General features: G+C 33.5%; 1 pseudogene; it reads left to right on the top strand.

Moving 5' to 3' along the window:
• Positions 1-2,664: 2,664 nt before the first annotated feature.
• Positions 2,665-14,368, top strand: part of LOC107139276 — a 25,766-nt pseudogene continuing 14,062 nt past the window's right edge.

Below are 14,368 nucleotides of genomic sequence, written 5' to 3'. Positions count from 1 at the left end.
ATGGGCAAATTAAGAGGAAAAAGGGGCATGGGAAGGCAGGAAACCTAAAATCACCAAATGGGCAGAACACCCATACTCCATCTGGCACCAGTTCTGTCTGACCCCCCCCCAAGGATCTCTCTCTCTTTCTCCCTCTCTCTCTCTCTCTCTCCCTCTCTTTCTTTGTCCCATTCTTTAAAGAAAACTTCTCCTTTCCTCGCCATTTCTCAGGTTTTTGATCTTTAACATAGGGGAATAAGAATGTGATCCTGATTTTTCAAGATTGGTTTCAAAAGCATGCAGTAAAAGGAAGCCATATTTTAAAGAAAAATTAAATCCCCCTTTAGCAGAAAACATAATCCTACATATAAAATGCTTTAGAAAATTTTGGATAAAAATCTTGTTTAAAGAAGAAAAACAGCAAGTTTCCAGAATAAAGGATTACTACACAAAGACGAGTTATATTTTACCCTATTTGTAATGAAGAGTTTCACATGCATTTAAGGCAACCATCCCATTGAAAATACAACAGAAAGGAATAAAGTACTATTATGGTTTGTATGTAAGCTAGCCCCCAAAAGCTTACATGTGAGACAATATAAAAAGTTTCAGAGGAGAAATGATTGGGTTATAAGAGTCATAAACCAATCAATAAATTTATCCCCTGGTAGGGATTAACTTAATAGTAACTGAAGTTGCATGGTGTGGCTGGAGGAGGTGGGAGTAGGGGCATGGTTTTAGGTATGTATTTGTTTCTGTAAAGTAGAGACTGTCTGCCTTCTCATTATGATAAGAGCTTCTTCCCTTTGCCACACTCTGCCACCATGATGTTCAGCCTCACCTCAAGCCCCAAGAAATGGAGCCAGCCTTTTATGGACTTCTGAAAGTGTGAGCACTTAAATAAAGTTTTCCTCCTCTACAAATATTCTGGTCAGATCTTTTGAACTATGAAACTACAGAAATTAAAGGAGGTACAGTATGGATGTACAATAAGTAAGTATGGATGTACAATAGATTATAGAACCTAGAAACCACACAGATTTGGATTAAATGATTTTTAATTTGTTCTAATTATTTATACATGAGAGTAGAATGCATTTTGACACATCATACATATGGTATATAATTTATCATTCTTCTGGTTGTACAATTTGTAGAATCATACTGCTTTTGTAATCATATATGTACACATGGTAATAATATTGAGTTCATTATGCTATCTTTCTTATCCCCATGCCCCCTCTCACTCCTTTATTCCCCTCTGCCTATTCCAAAGTACCTCTATTTTTTTCCAAGCCCCCCTATTGTGAATTAGCATCCACATATGAAAGAAAACATTGCACATTTATTTGTTTGGTATTGACTTATTGAAATTAGCACAATATTCTTCAGCTACATCCATTTATCTGTAAATTTCATAATTTCATTCTTCATTTAGGTTGAGTAATATTCCATTGTGCATCCATACCACATTTGCCTTAGCCATTCACTTGTTGAAGGACATCTAGCTGGGTTCCATATTTTGGCTATTGTGAATTGAGGTGCTAAAAATATTGATGCTGCGGCATCTCTGTAGTATGCTGATTTTAGTTGCTTTGGGAATAGATCCAGAAGTGGGATAGCTGGGTCAAATGGTGATTCCATTCTAAGTTTTCTGAGTAAATGCCATACTGATTCCTATAATGGTTGCATCTATTTGCAGTCCCAATAGCAATATGTTAGGATATGCTTTCCCATATCCTTGCCAAAATTTATTGTTGCTTGTATTCTTTTTTTTTCTGCCTATGCTCTTTTTATTTATTTTTTTTAATTTGTTCAAATTAGTTATACATGACAATAGAATATTCTTTGATACATCATACATAAATGGAGTATAACTTCTCATTCTTCTGTTTGTGCATGCTGTGGAATCATACCAGTCATGTAGTCATATATGCACATAAGGTACTAATGTTTGATTCATTCTGCTCTCCTTTCTACTCCCACATCCCTTCCCTGCCCTTAACTCTTTCTGCCTAATATTAAAGGACACTATGAGATGAACAGAAAAATGAATAATATTTGCAAATCATACATTTGATAATGTATTTGCATCAAGAATACATAAAGTTAGCAACTAAAAATTAAGAATATCACTAAAGAAAAAAAATGACCAAGTGATCTGAATAGACATAACTCCAAGAAAAATATTCAAATGGCCAATGGACACCTAAAAATAACATTGGAAGTATTAGAAGGAAATTCAGAACAGAACCATAATGAAGTATCTCCCTACACCACCAATAAAATGGTTATAATAAAAATAATAATAAAATGTTGGCAGCGATGTGAGATATTAAAATAGTCATGCAATGCTGGTTAGAATAGAAATTGGTTCAGTCACTAGAGTACAGTCATACATACTCTCAAAGGTAAAACATAAAATTTTCATAAGACCTCAAAATTTTACTTTGACCTATATACCAAATAAAAATGAAAACATATCCAAATAAAACTATTACATACCTATTAATAAATACAATTAATTATAGTAGCCAAAGGCTGTGAAAAAACTAGTTTGCAAAAATTTAGGAATGAACAAACAAATGTAATATCTTTTACTCCATGAATTGTTATTTGGCTTTGATAGAAAAAACACACAAATGTTAACATGAAGTTAAAGTAATAATTCTATGGAATAAGGCACTGGGCTGACTCCCACATGCTTTCTTTAAAAAAATAAATAATTACAACACTGCCTGGTTTAAATCAATACAGTATGTTACATTCCTCAGCAAAGAAGCTCTTATCTGCCAGAGAAATGCAAGCCCCAAAATGCCAATAATTGTACCAATTACTCTATGGGGAGTGACATGTTCTTTTATTTACCCTAAGAAAGACCGGATTACAAAACATAGGGAGATAAGGATATTTACCTGTAACCTGAAAATCTGTTTAGGAACAGGGTGTATTTAGAACAGGTCAACATGGTCCAAAGTGACCTAGAATTCCCTGGGAAGTTAAATTGCACAGTGAGAATTAAAAAGTCTGATATCATCCTGCTGTCTTTTAAAAGTCAAAGGTAGACCTGGACAGACACTTCTGGAAAATTCCCTGGATGTCCTAAAAACTGGAGGGCAGGAAGGGCATGCTGTCTTTCTCTTGAAAGGACCACTCACTTCCTTGAGTGTGTCCTCTTTTCTCTTTTCCAGTCCATTCAATTAAATCCTGCCTGCTACCTTAGCAACATGTCTAAAACACCCTGGCATTACCACAGAAATAGGATGAGAAGGACTTCTATGGCTGCCTCAGCTCAGTGGCATAGCTCATGCCTTGTCGCAGAATAAAAAGGAATGAAATCTTAACACATGCCACAATGTGGACGAACCTTTAAGACATAATTACAAGTATTGATATCAATCACCAAAACACATAACAATTATTTAAATGTGTTGAAATAAATCACAAAAACCAATATGTTATATAACAACTAATTTAAATGTCCCCAGCATAATCCTATCTTTAGAGAGAGGAAATTGATTAGAGATTAACTAGGAATGAGGGATGTGGAATGGTTACAGGTATAGGGAGAATTTGAATTGCTAAAATGCTTCAGCATGGAATATTAACTGAAGATTACAATTCTGAGATCCTCCTCTGAGATCAAACAATTGAAAGGTATACTTAAAATGGTGAGTACTTTCCTATGTGAATTATATGAAAACAAAAATTTTACTGAAAAAAAAATCTGTTAAACAATGATACCTAAGAAATGTAGATACAACAATAATTTTACTTTAGTTCCAGTCAAGGACTCTATAGGCACAAATCACCTCACTTGCCATTGTTCCACACACTCTAAAACATGAATACACATGCAGAACTATCAATTCCTAACTTCAGGAAAGCATTTATGATCATGAAAGAATCATTACACATATGCAAAAATGAAGTCACTTAACCTTTGATTTTTCTACTTGTCATCCAGATATCTGAACTGTTGACTTATGTATTTAATTTAATGTGTATAAGTTACATTTTAACTAACTAATGATTTCTTCTTGGACATCAGCAGAAGCAGAGATAATTCAATGTGAAAGGAAGAGATGCATTTTACCAGGATGTCTACAAAAATGACTGTAATTCTGCTGCTACAGCTGAGTACTCACTTTGGTTCTTGAAGTTGTGCAAAGGTGCTGGTGTGGGAAATGGAATACAGCCATTGAATCAACTTAAAGAGAATACTGGAGGAGTTCACACAGAGGAGGCATGTGGTAACTGTTTTGAAATCTTCAAAGTTCGTTTTTGTGGATGGTATAACTCATTTACCATTAAATCTGAGAGCTATCCATTATTGTCAAGAAAAGATGTAGAGAATCTTTACACTCAATTGCTTGATGTAGTGGTTTATAAATTGCCCCACACACAAAATTTGAAAATATTACAAGAATCTGCAAGTCAACTTTCTGATTTTGTAGAGAATATATACAGAGATGTAGTTTTAACAAGAAACTATGAGAAAACTACAAGAATCAAAGTTTGGTATTGTTCTTACAGATGACATTTGTCCCTGTGGTGAGCTGCTGGCCCCAATTCTTCAGAAACTATTTGTGTACACTCTCCATTTCTCTCCTGGTTACACATTAAAAATTACAGTTGGAGACTTCTCTTTTCTCTTTCCTATGTGCCCGTCTTATTTTCAGAATTAAGTGATCAAATGTCATTCATTGAGAGGGTAAAAAATATCTTTTATGTGCTTTGTTTTGATTTTTGGCTTGAATTGTTTAATACAAAAAATAGAATCAGTTTTACAGTGAGATCCTGGGTGAGTTATTGTAGTATATAATCCTAACTTTCCTGAGCCTTTTGGAAGGTGATCTTACAAGAATATAAAGTCAGAGGAATGTCTTTTAATTATGTCATGTAATAAAAAAAAATCATCAATCAAACTCAGAGTACTATAGAAAAATGTACATTGAATTGTCAGAAACCTATAGCCATCACTTGTATAAACGCACCAGGAATGCGTATACTCTACACATAGAGCTCTAAGGACTTCTTTAGACAACTGCATACAGATTTTACCATTGCATTATTCATTTTATTTATATTTGAAAAATAAATTTAAACTTCACTAAATGTCTTGATGAACATAGAGAGACTGAGGACTTACATGTATATTTCTAGTACAACTATACATGTAACACTAAGAAAATTGTTTCCCTTTAGTTCAATTAGATTTCTCATTTAGAAGTCATCTTGTCATTTGCCTAATGAATTCCTTCTCAGTTGTATGACAGTGATTCCTTTACATATCAGGAGGCTCTTAATTGTGTTTTCTAACACTTTCACAGTCCTTTCACTACAGGTTTGCAATTCATTCCCTGGAATGCAAATTATTAGTCTCTTGTTTTAAACTATTCATCAATTTAAAAAAAAATGATTGAAAAAGAATTTAATTTCATATTTCAAACTACTTCCAGTTTGAAATGATTTATTTTGTTTTTACTTTTTTATTGATTTTTTAAAAAAATAAGTGACAGTGGAATGCATTACAATTCTTATTACACTTATACAGCACAATTTTTCTTATCTCTGGTTGTATATAATGTATGCTGACACTAATTTGTGTCTTCACACATGGACTTTGGATAACTATCTCTATCAAATTCTACCATCCTTGCTAATCCCCTGCCCCCTCCCTTTCTCTCTCACTTCTCTACCCTATCTTGAATTCATCTATTCCTTCCATGCTCCCCCTCCTTATCCCACTATGAGTCAGCCTCCTTATATCAGAGAAAACATTTGGCATTAGTCTTTTGGGGATTGACTAACTTCACTTAGGGTTACTTTCTCCAACGCCATGCATTTACCTGCAAATGCCATGATTTTATTCTCTTTTATTGCTGAGTAAATTTCCATTGTGTATATGTGCCACACTATTTTTATCCATTCATCCATTGAAGGGCATCTAGGTTGGCTCCACAGTTTAGCTATTGTGAATTGTGCTGCTATAAACATTGATGTGGCTGTGTCCCTGTAGTATGCTGTTTTTAAGTTCTTTGGGTACAGTCCGAGGTGAGGGATAGTTGGGTCAAATAGTGGTTCCCTTCCCAGATTTCCAAGGAATCTCCATACTGCTTTCCATACTGGCTGTACCAGTTTACAGTCCCACCAGCAATGTATGAGTGTACCTTTTTCCCCACATCCATGCCAACATTTATTGTTGGTTGTCCTAATAATAGCTGCCATTCTGACTGGAGTGAGATGATATCTTAGAGTAGTTCTGATTTGTATTTCTCTGATTGCTAGAGATGATGAGCATTTTTTCATATATTTGTTGACTGATTGTAAATCCTCTTCTGAGAAGTGACTGTTCATGTTCTTGGCCCATTTGTTGATTGAGTTGTTCATTTTTTAGGTGATTAGCTTTTTGAATTCTTTATACATCCTAGAGATTAGTGCTTTATCTGATATGTGAGGAGTGAAGATTTGCTCCCAAAATGTCTATTCACCTCACAGATTATTTCTTTTGATGAGAAGAAATTCTTAGTTTGATTTCATCCCATTTATTGATCCTTGGTTTTAATTCTTGTGCTATAGGGGTCTCATTAAGGAAGATGGGGCCTAATTCCATATGATAAACATTAGGGCCTGCTTTTTCTTCTATTAGATGCAGGGTCTGTGTTTTAATTCCTATGTCCTTGATCCATTTTGAGTTGAGTTTTGTTAATGGTGAGAGATAGGAGTTTAATTTTAGTTTGTTTAATATGGATTTTTATTTGTTGAAGAGGTTATCTTTTCTCCAATGCATGTTTTTGGCACTTTTTTTGAATATAAGATAATTGTAATTTTATGGGTTGGTCTCTGTGTCCTCTATTCTGTAACATTGGTCTACCAGTCTGTTTGGTGGAAATCCCATGCTCTTTTTGTTACTATTGCTCTGTAGTACAGCCTTATATCTAGTATAGTGATGCCACCTGCTTTACTCTTCTTGCTAAGAACTGTTTTAGCTATTCTGAGTCTCTTATTTTTCCAGATAAATTTCATGATTGCTTTTTCTATTTCTATGAGGAATGCTATGGGTTTTTTGATCAGAATTGCATTAAATCTGTGTAATTATTTGGTAGTATGGTCATTTTTATAATATTAGTTATGCCTATCCAAGAGCAAGGTAGATCTTTCTAACTTCTAAGGTCTTCTTCGATTTTTCTCTTGAGGATTCTGTAGTTTTCCTTGTATAGAACTTTCACCTCTTTTGTTAAGTTGATTCCCCAGTATCTTTTTTTTTTTTGAGGTTATTGTGAATGGCATAGTTTTCCTCATTTCCTTCTCAGAGGCTTTGTCATTGATATATAGAAATGCCTTTGACTTATGGGTATTGATTTTATATCCTGTCACTTTTCTGAATTCATTTACTAGTGCTAGAAATTTTCTGGTTGAGCTTTTTGGGTCTTCTATGTCTAGAATTATATCATCAGCAAATAGTTCTAATTTAAGTTCTTCCTTTCCTATTCATATCCATTTAATTTCTTTTGTCTGTGTAATTGCTCTGGCCAGTGTTTCAAAAACCATGTTGAATAGAAGTGGTGAAAGAGAGTATTCCTTTCTTGTTCCAGTTTTAAGAGAGAATGTCTTTAATTTTTCTCCATTTAGAATGATGTTGGCCTGAGGCTTAGCGTAGGTAGCCTTTACAATTTTGAGATATCTTCCTGTTATCCTTAGTTTTTCTAGTGTTCTGAACATGAAAAGGAGTTGCATATTGTCAAATACTTTTTCTGCATCTACTTAGATGATCATATGATTCTTATCTTTGAGTTTTTGATGTGATTAATTATATATATTGATTTCTGAATGTTGAACCAACCTTGCATGTCTGAGATGAATCCCACTTGATCATGGTGCATAATCTTCTGATATGTTTTTGTATTTGATTTGTGAGATTTTTATTGAGAATTTTTGCATCTATGTTTATTAGATATATTAGTCTGAAGGTTTCTTTCGTTGATGTGTCTTTGCATGGTTTGGGGATTAGGGTGATATTGGCAATAATAGAATGAGTTTGGAAGGATTGCAGGACCCTAAATGTATAAAATTACAACAGACCCACAACAAGGTACATTACAATGAAAACGCCTAGCATACAGATTAAGGATTACATTTTAAAGGACACAACAAAAAAGTATCAGATTACATACAGGGGGAAACCAATTCGGATCTTAGATGATTTCTCAACCCACATTCTCAAAGCTGGAAGGTGCTCAGTCAACATATATCAAGCTCTGAAAGAAAATGGATGCCAATCAAGAATTTTATAATCAGCAAAACTAAACTTTAGATTTGAAGATAAAGTAAAAACCTTATAAGATAAGCAATAATTAAAAGAATTCACAACTAGAAAGCCTGAACTACATTCTCAATAAAATGGGAAAGAATTAAAAAGTGAAAACCAGCAAAAGTAGGAACTACACCAAAAGGAAAGCCAATCAAAATTGAACAAAAGCTAAATTGAAACTAGAAATAATCCAAAATGAGTAAGAGTATACATCATATCTCAATGATAACACTGAATGTTAATGGATTAGTTGATTTTTATAAGTTTGACAAAACAAAGGGAAAGAATAGTCTTATTATGGAATAAATGTGGGTGCAAAAACTGATTATCCACTTGTAAATAAAATGCAAATGGTTGGGATGTGGCTATAGCTAAGTGGTGTAGCACTTGCCTCCCACATATGAGGTATGGGGTTCAATCCTCAGCACTATATAAAAATAAATACAAAAATATTGTTTCCAGGGCTGGGATTGAGGCTCAGTGGTAGCATACTCATCTGGCATGTAGGAGGCACTGGGTTTGAGCCTCAGCACCACATCAAGATAAATTTTTAAAAAAGGTATTGTGTCCATCTACAATTAAAAAATGTTTTTTTTAAAGCTATTGTTTCCATCTACAACTAAAAAATATTTTTAAATATATTTCCTTCTTCAACCTATGCCATGTATAAATATTAAATAAGGTAGTTCAGAAATTTACATGAGAGAGGTTTTAGTATATAAGTGAATAACAAAAATGTATGAATATTTATGACCTTGAGGATGGTAACAGATTCTTATTTAGGGTACAAATGCATGGAAAAATTATAATGGAATAATTGAACTTCATCAAACTTAAAACATATCCTACATGAAAGAACACTATCAGTAAAATCAAGAGGAAAAATTACAAATATTTGCAAATCACATATAAATGTTAATGGAATTATAGAAGGACTATATAAAAAAAGATAGGAACCAACTAATAAGAATAACACCAAATCAACAAAAGATCTTAAAAGACATAAAAGATCTTAATAGACATAATTGCAAGAAAAATATGCAAATAGCCAATGGACAACTGAAAAAATAATTTTACAAATATGGAAAGGAAATTCAGAACAAAACCATATTGAGGTATCTCACTATATCACCAATGATGTTGTTATAATAAAAATAATAATGCAGTGCTAGCAATGATTGAGATATTAATATTCTCAAGCAATGCTTATTAGATTAGAAAATTGCTTCAGTAAATAGAGTTAAGATTTATCCAGGTCCTCAATGTTAAATAGAGTTTTTGTAAGACCTAGAAATTTTATTTTTACTTATATGCCAAATAGAAATAAAAATATCCAAATAAAACTAATACATAAACATTAATGATTAAGATTATTCCTAGTAGCCAAAGTTGGGAAAAACTAGTGTGCAAAAAACTTAGGAATGAATTAAAAAATGTGACCAATTTTACACCCTATCTGCCTTTGATAGGGAACACACAAATATTAAGAATGGGCACAAGAGGTTAAGGTAATAATTTTATAAAGTAGAACCACTTGTTATGGGCCAGGCTATATGGGCAATGACCAAATAGACTGCATTTTACACTGAGACTCCATATCAAGTAAGAAATACTTCTCCCATGAGAAAGTCCTACTTTTGTACCTATTAATAGTTACCTAACATAATATACTTGGCAACACAAAATAGCAATATATAGTCAATACACAATGTAAAATTGTGCTCTTTGGTTTTCATTTTTCTTGGCAATGTACCTTGTCAGAGCTTGATTGCCTACACATTAGTAACAATTCTCTAACTTGTACTGAACTAGGGTCATTTTAATCCACTTTCCTTCTGCTTTCTTACTGCTATGCCAACTGAAAAATCTCATGGGAAATACTAATGTACCCATTGCACTGTCTCACTAACTGCCCAATTCAGCTTCTGTACATGCTTGCTTGCAGCTATGTCAGCCCAGATATGGTTTTTGTGGTTTTTGCCTTTAAATATCCTATAATTCTCAGGCTTGGGGTTGTTCCTTGCAGAGACACGTATGAGTCCTGTGGGGAACAGTCACTAGCTGGGCAGCCAAATAAAGACTCTTCAATTTGAACAAAACTGGGACTTGATGTGTTTTTTGAGTGACCTGTGACCTGCCAAACAACACACTGAGCTGACTTACACAGGCTTTATTTTTATATAAAAATATTACTGCAGCCCTACCTGATTTAAGTCAAAAGATTTTGTTACACTTCTTAGCAAAGAAGCTGTTATCTGCCACAGAAATGCAGACCCAAAATGCCAATAAAAATACAAGGTACCCTGAGGAGAGGGAGAGGAGGAATTTTATGACCCTTACAAAGACCTCCTTACAAAACAGGGATATAAGGATAAATAACCTTTCACCTTAAAATCTGTTTACCAATTAGAACAGGTCAGCATGGTACAAAGTGACCTAGAAGTTCCCTGGAAGTTACCATGCACAGTGGGAATTTAAAGATTGGATGGTAGCCTGCTGTTTTTCAAAAGTCAAAGGAACACCTGTGAAGACCCTCTGGAAAACTCCCTGGGTCCTCCCAAAAAAAACTGGAGAGAAGGAAGGGCATGTCTTTCTCCTGAGTGAAACACTCATTCTCTCAAAGTGTCCCCTTTTCCCTTATCCTGTCCCTTCAATAAACTTATGCCTGCTTCTCTTAGCAATGTGTCTGAAATACCTAATCAGAGGAGAAACCAAGTCATGTTAAATACCAAAAATAAACAAAAAAAGGCTGGGAATCCAAATCATGTCTTAATAATAACCCTGAATGTTAATGGCCTAAAGTCACCAATCAAAAGACATGGACTAGAAGATTGGATCAAAAAAGAGACCCAACAATATGTTGCCTCCAAGAGACTCTTCTCATAGGAAAAGACATCCACAGGCTGAAGGTGAAGGGTTGGGAAAAGTCATACCACTTACATCGACTTTGGAAACAAGCAGGGGTTTTCATCCTCATATCAAATAAATAAGACTCCAAGGTCAAGTTAATAAAAAGGTATAAAGAAGGACACTACATACACCAACAAGACTTAACAATTATAAATATATATGCCCCAAACAATGGAGCATCTACGTTCATCAAACAAACTCTTCTAAAGTTCAAGAGTCAAATAGACCACAGCACAATAATTTTGGGTAACTTTAACACATCCCTTTCCCCACTGGATAGATCTTCAAAAAAAAAAAAAAAGCTGAACAAATAAACTATAGAACTCAATAATACAATCAATAACTTAGACTTAACTGACATATATAGAATATTTCATCCTTCTACAAGTGAGTACACTTTCTTTTCAGCAGCACAAGGGGCCTTCTCTAAAATTGACCATATATTGTGCCACAAAGCAACTCTTAAAAATATAAAAAATATAGAGATACCACCCTGCATTCTATAAGATCAAAAATCAGGATGAGAAAGGATTTCCATGGCTGCCTTAGATCACTGACATAACTAATGCCCTGTCATAGCATAAAGGAATGAAGGCCTGACACATACTACAACATTGATGAACCTTCAAGACATAATTGTATGTATTGATAGCAATCACCAAAACCCATAACAATTATTTAAAAGTGTTGAAATCAATCACTAAATCCAATATATTATATAACAATTACTTGAAGTGTCTCCATAATAAACATATCTATAGAGAGATGAAATTGATTAGATATTACCTAGCAATGAGGCATATAGGATGATCAGAGGTACTAGGAGGGTTTGGATTTAAAACATTTCCACATTGAATATTAACGGAGGTTTCCAATTCTGAGATTCTTTTCTGAGATTGAACAACTAATATATACATTTAAAATGGTGGTTTGTATACTATATGAATTATATTCAAACAATTAGTTTACTGCAAAAATATTTTAGAAGATACCTAAAAAATGTTTTTTCAACTGTATATTTAGTTTAGTTGCAGTCAAGAAATCTATAAGCAAAAGTCACCTCATTTGCCATTGTTCCATCCATATTCTAAAAATCTGAACATAAGAGAGGTGATCACACATGCAGGATCATAAATTCTTAACTGTAGGAAAGCATTTATAATCATGAAAGAGTCATTAAAACACACAAGCATGAAGTCACCTAACCTTTGATTTTTCAACTTGGAATCTAGATATTCTAAATGTTCACTGTGTATTTACTTTGATGGATACAAGTTACCTTTTAACCAAATACTGATTTTTTTTCCTTAGATAGCAACAAGAATAGAGGGAATTCAATGTGAAAGGAAGCCTTGCATTTCACCAGGATGTCTACGAAAATGACTGCAGTTCTGCTCCTGTTACTGCTGAGTATTCACTTTGGTTCTGCAAGTTGTGGAAAGGTGCTGGTGTGGGCAATGGAATACAACCATTGGATCAATATAAAGACAATATTGGAGGACTTCCCACAGAGGGGAGCATGAGGTGACTGTTTTGAAACCTTCAGGTTCATTTTTGTGGATGGTTACAAATCATCTGCAATTAAATTTGAGAGCTATCCTTCATCATTGTAAAGAGGAGATATAGAGATTTTTCTTCTCAATCACTAAATGCATTGATTTATGAGATGCAATAAAAGATATTTTGGAAATATTATTTAAAATTTCATGAAATTTTGAGTCAATTTTCTGATTATGTAGAGAATGTATGTAGAGATGCAGTTTTGAACAAGAAACTCATGACAAAACTACAAGAGTCAAGGTTTGATGTCATTCTTTCAGATGCCATTTGTCCCTGTGGTGAGCTGCTGGCTGAAATTCTTCAAAAACCATTTGTGTACACTCTCTGTTTCTCTCCTGGTTACATAGTGGAAAAGTGTACTGGGGGACTTCTCTTTTTTTCTTCCCATGTGCCTATAATATTTTCAGGATTAAGTGATGAAATGACATTCAATGAAATGAAAGATACTCTGTAATTCATTATTTTGATTTTTGGTTTGAATCATTTAATTTGAAGAGAAGGAATCAGTTTTACAGTGAAATATTAGGTAAGTGACTTGTACCATAAGGTCCTAACTTTTCTGGACCTTTATAAAGGTGAAATTATAACAATACAAAATCAGAAAATTATTTTAGTAGTTTCATGTAATAAAATAAAAGCATCTATCAAGCTCAGAGTGCTTCAGAAAAATATACATTGAAGTGTCAGAAACTTCTGGCCATCATTTGTATAAAACACACTAGAAAATCATATACCCACCCCATAGAACCCAGAGGACTTCTCTAGGCAACTACATACAGTTTACCATTGCACTACTCATTTCATTTATCTTTGAAAACTAATTTTAAACTTTACTGTCTTCTTGAACCTAGACACAGAGATTGAGGACTTACACTCATATTTCTATTACAACGATCCATGTAGCACTAAGAAAATTGTTTCCCTTTAGTTCAATTAGATTCTTCATTTAGAAACTCTTTTGTCAGTTTGCCTAATAAATTCCTTCTCCATTGTGTGACATTGTTTCCATCCCATACCAGGAGGCTCTTAATTGTTTTTTTTTTTTTTTTTAGCACTTTCAAATTCCTTCACTAAGTGTTTGCAAGTCATTCTCTTTAAGGCCTATAATGTTAAAGCACAAAAATGTAAATTATTAGTCTTGTGTTTTAAACTATCTGTCAAAGAAAAAAAAAGATGAAAATTAAAACTAAACAAAAATAATTCTATTTTATATTGTTACCATTTCCAGCACTTTTTTCAAAATATTTTTTGTGTAATAAATATTTACAAGCTCCTAACGTGAACCCAAAGGAGGTAGTAGGCACAAAGAACAGAATCATATTTAAACTCTTTTCAGTTCACTAGCAGAACAAGGGTTAGAGTTTTCTCTAAATTATACAAACTAGATGAAAGAATACTGAAATGTTCTTTTATTAGCATGGTATGAATAATGGGTTATGTAACTCTAATGTTTGCTTACATTTCTGTTATTTACTTTTTCCACTTTAGGTAAAAATCTAAATATTTGCATCTATACTGGCCAGCTTATTTTTGTGCAATTAACCTTGTAAAGAATTAAGAGATAACAGATAATGTCTACTCCAAAAGCTTATATATATATATATA

Source organism: Marmota marmota, unplaced genomic scaffold (genome assembly GCF_001458135.2).
Source record: "Marmota marmota marmota unplaced genomic scaffold, marMar, whole genome shotgun sequence".
Taxonomy (NCBI): domain Eukaryota; kingdom Metazoa; phylum Chordata; class Mammalia; order Rodentia; family Sciuridae; genus Marmota; species Marmota marmota.
This window is presented reverse-complemented; position numbering and strand designations above follow the sequence as displayed.